Consider the following 9,416-nt stretch of genomic DNA (forward strand, 5'->3'; position numbering starts at 1 on the left):
GTTCAATCCCCACGTTGGGTGTAACCCTTACTTTAAAAAAAATAGATAGAAAAGAGGCACCATGGTAGCTCAATACGTTAAGCATCCAACTCTTGATTTCAGCTCAGGTCACTGTGATCTCACAGTTTGTGAGTTGGAGCCCCACCTTGAGCTCCGTGCTGACAGCATGGAACCTGCTTGGGATTCTCTCTCCCTCTCTCTTCCTCTCTGCCTCTCTCCTGCTCATGTATGTGCACTCTCACCTTTAAAATAAATAAATAGGGGCGCCTGGGTGGCGCAGTCGGTTAAGCGTCCGACTTCAGCCAGGTCACGATCTCGCGGTCCGTGAGTTCGAGCCCCGCGTCGGGCTCTGGGCTGATGGCTCAGAGCCTGGAGCCTGTTTCCGATTCTGTGTCTCCCTCTCTCTCTGCCCCTCCCCCATTCATGCTCTGTCTCTCTCTGTCCCAAAAATAAAATAAACGTTCAAAAAAAATTTTTTTTTAAATAAATAAATAAGCATTAAAAAAAATAGAATACGTTACTATTGCTATTACACAGCGGGGGTGGCCAGACCACGAACAGTTACACAGAGTTACATTTTGCACCAGGCATTGGATTTGTATTTTCATATACAAATTCACTTGAAAGCTCTCAACGAACTTAGGAGGTAACAGGCATTTCGGCTCTCATTTTATTTTTATTTTATTTATTTATTTATTTATTTATTTTTTAACATTTATTTATTTTTGAGACAGAGAGAGACAGAGCATGAACGGGGAGGGGCAGAGAGAGAGGGAGACACAGAACCGGAAGCAGGCTCCAGGCTCTGAGCCATCAGCCCAGAGCCTGACGCGGGGCTCGAACTCACGGACCGCGAGATCGTGACCTGAGCTAAAGTCGGACGCTCAACCAACTGAGCCACCCAGGCGCCCCTCGGCTCTCATTTTATAGGTGGAGAAGCTGCGTGAGACACAGAGAGATTCCATAACTTGCCAGATAACTAGTATAGGTCAACCAAGATTCAAACCTAAAGAGTCCAACTCCAGAAGCCATGCTGTTTTTAGCACACTCCAGAAGGATGCAGAAGAACCCTTAGAGAAATAGAAATACATGCCAAATCCTGGGTAGGAAGATTCAACAAAGATGTGTAATGCAACCACTATGCTGTGCACAGCTGGGAAAGTGAACGAATCACCGTTATGTCCGCCAACACGGTTTAATCTCAAAACAAGTCTTGTTCAGAGAAAGCAAGTCATATAAGAATATATATACGGTTTGATTCTCTTTTAACAAATGTCCCAAACAAGCAAAATTGAGCACTATATTATTTGAGGATACATGCACCGATGGTAAAACTATCAGGAAAACCAAGGATTGTGCTTCATATCTTACCCTGGGTGGCGGCATACAGGTGTTTAATATTCTTTAACTTATACCTATGTTGTTTATACCTTCTCTATTTCTAATGAAAATGTAAAAGAAACTAGACCAACCTCACTTAGGTACATCAATACTAAATTCCTCAATGATTAGCAAACAAAATCTAATCAAATAATAAAGGAACGGTAAAACATGGCCCAGTGGGATGTATTCCCGAAAGTCAATATTAATTTAGTAATAAAATCAATTATAAGAATTCAATATTAGAAAATCTACGAATAAAGAAGGTAAAGGATTAATAAAAGATTATAGAGAAGATGAAAAGATACATAACAGATTGACCCTATCAGTCGATCAAGACTGAAACGTTACAGGTAACCAAAAGGAATGAAATCTTGCCATTTGCAACAACGTGGATGGAACTAGAGGATATTATACGGAGCGAAATTAGAGAAAGACAAATGTCATATGACTTCACTCATAAAAACAGCAAGGGGGACAAAACACAAGAGACTCTTAAATACAGAGAACAAACTGAGGGTTGCTGGAGGGGACGTAGGTGGGAGGATGGTCTAAATGGGTGACGGGCACTAAGGAGGACATTTGTTGGGATGAGCCCTGGGTGTTCTATGTAGGGGATGAATCCCTGGATTCTACTCCTTTTGAAACCATTATTGCACTATATGCCAACTAACTTAGATGTAAATTTAAAAAATAAATTAATTGGGGCACCTGGGTGGTTCAGTCCGTTAAGCGTCTGACTTCAGCTCAGGTCATGATCTCACGGTTCGTGGGTTCAAGCCCCACATCGGGCTCTGTGCTGACAGCTCAGAGCCTGGAGCCTGGAGCCTGCTTCAGATTCTGTCTCCCTCTCTCTCTGCCCCTCCCTGACTCACACTCTGTCTCTCTCTCTCTCTCTCTCAAAAATAAATATTTAAAAATAATCAAATAAATAAAAAATATAATATTAATTAATTTAAAAAAGGAATGAGAAATGACACCTATCTAAAGATTCTGAAAAGGCACCTGATAAAATTCAACTTTCATTCTTGGTCATTACATTTATCACAAACAATACATGGAATTTAAATAAAAACTTGGAAGAAAAATATAGATACTTAACGTTAAAAAAAAAAAAAGAAGCTAGCACCATACTTGATAGTGAATGCAGAAACATACCTAATAGTAAGTATGGAAGCACACTTATCAAAATAAGGAACAAGGGGCACCTGGGTGGCTCAGCTGGCTGGGTGTCTTGACTCTTGATTTAAGTTCAGGTCATGATCCCAGGGTTGTGGGATCGAGCCCTGCATCGGGCCCCACACGGAGCACAGAGCCTGTTTAAGATTCTTTCTCTCCCTCTGCCACTCTCCCCCACTCATGCACTCTCTTTCTCTCTCAAATAAATAAGTAAGTAAGTAAGTAAGTAGACACGGATGTCCTTTATCATCCTATTTAACATTGTTCTGGAGGTACCAGCCAGTGCAATTAGACAAGAGAAGTAAATAAGGAACAGAAATACTAGAGAAAAGAGATAAAAGTATGTGCAGATTGTCTGAGTGCTTCTATGGAAAATCCAAGCAAATCAACCAAACATTATACACGATATAGAAATGCAGGCCCAATACAAAGTTAATCATCAGAAATAAATAGCTTTCAGGGCGCTTGGGTGGCTCAGTCGGTTGAGCGTCCGACTTCGGCTCAGGTCATGATCTCACGGTTTGTGAGTTCGAGCCCCGCGTCGGGCTCTGTGCTGACAGCTCAGAGCCTGGAGCCTGCTTCGGATTCTGTGTCTCCCTCTCTCTCTGGCCCTTCCTCCCCCTCCCTCCTTCCCTCTCTCTCTCCTCTCTCTCAAAAATAAAATAAACATTACAAAAAATTTTTAAAAAGAAAGAAATAGCTTTAGCGTAACCAGCTAATTATTAGTTAAAAGTTGTAACTGAAGAAGGAACTCTACTTAAAATATCACCAGAGTTGAAATATAAAAATAATCTTACCAAAAAAACGTGTCAAGTTTATATAAAAATAATTTTAACACCCTCCTAAGGACCACAAAGGAAAAGCTAAACAAATAGAAAAACACACTATGTCTTTGTTTAGGAAGATTCAACATCACAAAGGTATCAGTTCCACTAAGTTCATCTATAAAGTAAATAAATCCCATTTATTTATTTTAAAAAAAAATTTAATATTTATTTTAGAGAGAGTGAGCAAGTGAGCATGAGTGGGAGAGGGGCAGAGAGAGAGGAAGACACAGAATCTGAAGGAGGCTCCAGGCTCTGAGCTGACAGCACAAAGCCCATGGGGCTTGAACCCACAAACTCCAAGATCATGACCCGAGCCAAAGTCAGATGCTTAACCGACTGAGCCACTCAGGCACCCCTAAATAAATCCCATTTAAATTACTGCTGGGGGACACCTGGCTGGCTCAATCCATAGAGCATGACACTCTTGTTCTCGGGGTCACGAGTTCAAGTCCTACGTTGGGCATAGAGATTACTTAAAAACTACTGCCACGATTTTTTGGGCACTAAATTTGAGTCTAAAGTTCATCTTGAAAAAGTGAACTATCCAAGAAATTTCTGAAATAAACAAAAAGATCAATGGGAAGATATGAGCCTAAACAGATATTAAAACACAAAGCTACATTAATCCAACAGTGTATGATTGCACACGAATGCACAACCAATTCAGTTTCACTGAATAGAGAAGGGAGAGCTTGTCCCAAACTTATATTAAAAGTGATTAAGGTAGGGGCGCCTGGGTGGCTCAGTCAGTTGGGCGACCGACTTCAGCTCAGGTCATGATCTCACACTCCGTGAGTTCGAGCCCTGCATCGGGCTCTGTGCTGACAGCTCAGAGCCTGGAGCCTGTTTCAGATTCTGTGTTTCCCTCTCTCTCTGACCCTCCCCCGTTCATGCTCTGTCTCTCTATGTCTCAAAAATAAATAAACGTCAAATAAAAAAAAAATTTTTTTTTTTAAAGTGATTAAGGTAGCATTAAATTTGTGGTGAGAAAATGCATTATTCAGTAAACGGCATTATACAATTGTAAAAACTCAGAGAGCTACTGGTCTAAGGAGGATGAATTTTTCTGTACATAAATTATACCTTTATTAGCCTAACTTTCAAAATTAGCATTAGGACACTGGATAGCTCTATTTAAAACAAAAACAAAAACAAAGTTTGGATATCTACCTCGTACTTTATGCCAAAACAAATTCCAGATGAGTCAAAGATTCAAACATTAAACAATACAGTTAAAAAATAAAGGTACTAGAAGAAAATATAGGTAAAGTAAGAAATGTTCTTCTAAGTATGATTTTAAAAAACTCAGGAAGCAGTCAGAATGGCTAACATTAGCAACTCAAGCAACAACAGATGTTGGCGAGGATGCAGAGAAAGAGGATCTCTTTTGCACTGTGGGTGGGAAGGCAAGCTGGTGCAGCCCCTCTGGAAAACAGTATGGGGGTTCCTCAGAAAACTAAAAATAGAACTACCCTATGACCCAGCAATTGCACTACTAGGTATTTATCTAATGGATACAGGTGTGCTGTTTCGAAGGGACACATGCACCCCCATGTTTATAGCAGCACTATCAACAATAGCCAAAGTATGGAAAGAGCCCAACTGTCCACCGATGGATGAATGGATAAAGAAGATGTGGTATATATATGCAGTGGAGTATTACTCGGCAATCAAAAAGAATGAAATCTTGCCATTTGCAACTACGTGGATGGAACTGGAGGGTATTAGGCTAAGTGAAATTAGTCAGAGAAAGACAAATATCATAGGACTTCACTTATCTGAAGAACTTAAGATACAAAATAGATGAACATAAGGGAAGGGAAGCAAAAATAATATAAGAACAAGGAGGGGGACAAAACACAAGAGACTCTTAAATACAGAGAACTGAGGGTTGCTGGGGGGTTGTGGGTGGAGGGATGGGATAAATGCATGATGGGCATTAAGGAAGACACTTGTTGGGATGAGCACTGAGTGTTACACAAGGGGATGGATCCCTGGAATCTACTCCCAAAATCATTATTGCGCTACACGCTAACTAATTTGGATGTAAATTTAAAGATAAATTTAGGGGCGCCTGGGTGGCTCAGTCAGTTAAGCATCCGACTTGGGATCAGGTCATGATCTCACAGTTCGTGGGGTCAAGCCCCACATCGGGCTCTATGCTAACAGCTCAGAGCCTGAAGCCTGCTTCGGATTCTATGTCTCCCTCTCTCTCTGCCTCTCCCCTGCTCATGCTCTGTCTCTCTCTCTCTCTCTCCCCAAAATGAATAAAGATTAAAAAAAATTAAAAATAAATTTAAAAAATAATAAAGAAAAGCTTTCTGAGGAAAAAAAATTCGGGAAGGTACACACACGCGCGCACGTGCACACACACACACACACACACACACACACACACCAGTTCAACGACAGAAAAATGTCTGCCAAAAAAAAAAAAATTGTAAGCAAAGTCAAAGGACAAAAAGAATTTTGGAAAAAAATACTTGCAACTCACATTCTAGACAAATGACTAGATTCCTTAATATATAAAGAGCTTCTATAAATCAATAAGAAAAGTCCAATACCCCTACATACATACACACCAAAACTAGACAAAGCTTAAAAAACAATTCACAGCAAAGAAAATGAAGACTTGTCCTTCAAACATAAGAAAAAAAAATACTCCGCTTTGAAGAAAAATGTTACTAGAGTACACTGAGCTACTGTTTTTTGTTTTTGGCAGTCCGACAAATAAAAGTTTGAGAACATACTTGGTGAGAGTATGGCAAAGAAATACTGGCATTTATTCTAAGTGAGAGGTTATATACCTTGTTGAAACTCCATGAAATATAATTTGATAAGATATTTTTAAAACTATTCTTTGAGACAATAATTTCATTTCTGGATATTTATCCTCTAGATAAGCCCTCTAACCTTTTCATTAGACAAAATATAAATATCCACTAATAAGGAACAAGTAAATTAAATTATGGTCCAGGCGATACAATGGAATACTATAGAGGTAAAGAATCTTCTGAATGGCATGTTACCACTTTTAGGAAATATACACGCACATACACGTACATTCATGAAATCTCCCTGGAAGATGCCCAGGAAATTGGCAACAGTGGCTGCTTCTGGAAAAGGAGGCTTCAGTCTGACCGTAAACCTGTTTGTGCTTGTTGACTTTTGTATGTGTATTTGTATTATCTATTCAAAATCAGAGATGGGTAAATGTCTCCGATACTCAATATCCCTGCACCCCATTTTTTACAGGACTGTCTACAACTTGCAGTTAATCAGATGATTTCTTGATCTTAGGCTGATTCCTTCTAGAAGACTCTCAAGAGTAAATCTTGCTCATTGTTGTGTCCCCAGCTTCTAGTTCAGTTCTTGCCTCAGTAAGGGTGCTGAGTGAACTAGAATTTCATGCTAGTTCCGTGCCTTGTAGAGACTGGAAACAATCTAGAGAACTCAGAGAGGAGGGACAGCGGCTAAAGTCATTGGTCTCGGAGAAATCACAGTTTAAAGAAAGATAAATCAACACCGGTTTACCCAAATGTATTCCACCTGCTGATAAGAGGGCCTCTTGATGTGGGTAATGGCCCTTTCTAGTTCACTGGATATCTACCATGCACAGTAAGAGGGCAGTTTGCAGATATCTGTCTCATGGAATATCCATGACAACTCATCCCATACATGGGATTTTCCTCGCTTGGTGACAGTAGAGGCAGAAGTCAAGTGACAGGAAGGCTACAGAAAGGATTTGGATCAGTCTAAAGGTCAGTCCCACGGCTGTGTAGTTATGTGACTTTGACTATGTCATTGCCCCCTTTGAACCTCAGCATGGTACAGGTGACGGGAATTGCCTCCACTCCCTTCCAAGGGAATCTGCTCCCTTCCCACTCCTGCTGAAGGGGTGAGTTGAACTGGTCACAGGTGGGCCAGAGCATGGCTCTGCCCTGGGAAGGGCAACAGACCTAGACAAGACCACAGAATCCAGCCCGGGGAATCTAAGAGGCTCCACTCTTTTTGCCATGGGGATGTAAAAATAACAAGGTTATGAACACGGTGATGTTGGCCATGCACGTAGATGCAAAGACATAGACGTTGGAGGGGGCACCTGGGTGGCTCAGCTGGTTAAGTCTCCGAGTCTTGATTTCGGCTCAGGTCACGATCTCACTTTTTGTGGCATGGAGCCCAGCATGGGGCTCTGTGCTGACAGTGCGGAGCCTGCTTGGGATTCTCTCTGTCCCTCCCCCGCTTGCTCGTGCTCTCTCTCTCTTGCTCTCAAAGATAAACAAACAAACAAACAAACAAACAAACAAAAAGACATGTATTGGGCAGTCCTAGAGACAGACAGATGCCAACTGTCCCCTAACTTCTCGGTTCCATTTTAGATCTGGCCATACTTCCTGCCACATGATATGCATGTGCATGGGGGTCGGGGAAACCCTCATAAATATATCCACACAATTTTTAAATGCCACGCGGTCCCCCCCAAATAAACAAGGCTTTCTCATCTTTTTAAACCTCAATCCCTCTCCCCATCCAAAGGTTTAGGGCTGTCCTTCCTGAATATTTACACACCCGTAACATTTTCCTATTTATACAGACAGAACCGTGTCCCATGTGGCGAACTGCATGTTGCTTTTCTCTCACTTAATAGCTCTAGATAGCTTTCAGGATCAGCAGGAACCACCTCATTCTTTCTAGGACGGCGTACTCATTGTTTACTACCTTCACTCATCCACCAACATTCAAGGAACTCGGTTTTTCCTGTGTCAGGTCCTGTTCTAGGCACCTCACTCGTGATGCATCAGCGGACAAGTTGGAAAAATAGCCTTGTCCTTGAGGAGCTGACATTCCTACAGATGGACCTCAGGTTATTTTTAGTTTGTGGTGCCACAGACCATTTGTAATGGGCATCCTGCCGGTTACGGCTCGGCGTGTTTTGTTTTGTTTTGTGAGAGAACCAGTAGGAAGGAACTCCCGGATCACAAGACAGCTTGGAGACCCAACTTAGCCAACGTGCACCGGAAACATCACTCCAACCTCCGCTCCAACAAAGCAGGTGTGAAAATGCAGTTTTTCCCCTAACTCTCTCCAATACTGCTATTATGGGTCCTTTTCTTGGTCACCACATAGGTGGAGACGGGAGCATTTTGTGAATTGCAAGCAGGCGGGAGCATCATTTTGTAGGCTTATTGGTTTTTTTTTTTTTTTATACTTGCATGTTTCTTGGACTTTTGTATTTCTTTTTTCTATCATCTGCCCACTTATATTCTTCCTTAGGTTCTAATAAGGAACTTAGTTTTGTCTTTTACTTGAATGGCCTCTTTGCGGAGTTAGGAAATCAGCCCTTTGCTATGGGCTGGGAATATTTTTCCCAGTTTGTCATTTGTCTTTTGATTTTGCTCATGGAGGTTTTCCTGCAGGGAAATACCTGATGAACTTTATTATATAAAAATGACTTTTTCCTTTATGGGGTCTAGAACTCCAACACCATGTACTTCTTTTTCCACCCTTTGGAGTTTGTGATCTAGAACAAAATAAACTCTCAAGTTCATCCGCCTGGGCTTTTCTTCCTTGAAACTAGTCAAATCATTTTTCATTTTTTAAAAATGTATATTTAGGGGCGCCTGGGTGGCTCAGTCGGTTGAGCGTCCGGCCGGCTTTGGCTCAGGTCATGATCTCGCAGTCTGTGAGTTCGAGCCCCGCGTCGGGCTCTGTGCTAACAGCTCAGAGCCTGGAGCCTGCTTCGGATTCTGTGTCTCCCTCTCTCTCTGCCCCTCCCCCACTCATGCTCTGTCTCTCTCTGTCTCAGAAATAAACATTGAAAAAAAAAATTTTTTTAATGTGTATTTATTTTGAGACAGAACAGAGGAGGGGCAGAGAGAGCGAGCGAGAACAAGAGTGAGAGTGAGAGTGAGAATCCCAAACAGGCTCCATGCTGTCAGCACAGAGCCCAATGCGGGGCTCGATCCCATGAACCGCGAGATCATGACCTGAGCTGAAATCAAGAATCAGATGCCTAACCGACTGAGCCAC

The sequence above is a fragment of the Herpailurus yagouaroundi genome, unplaced genomic scaffold (genome assembly GCF_014898765.1).
Source record: "Herpailurus yagouaroundi ecotype Mexico unplaced genomic scaffold, PumYag 191, whole genome shotgun sequence".
NCBI classification, from domain to species: domain Eukaryota; kingdom Metazoa; phylum Chordata; class Mammalia; order Carnivora; family Felidae; genus Herpailurus; species Herpailurus yagouaroundi.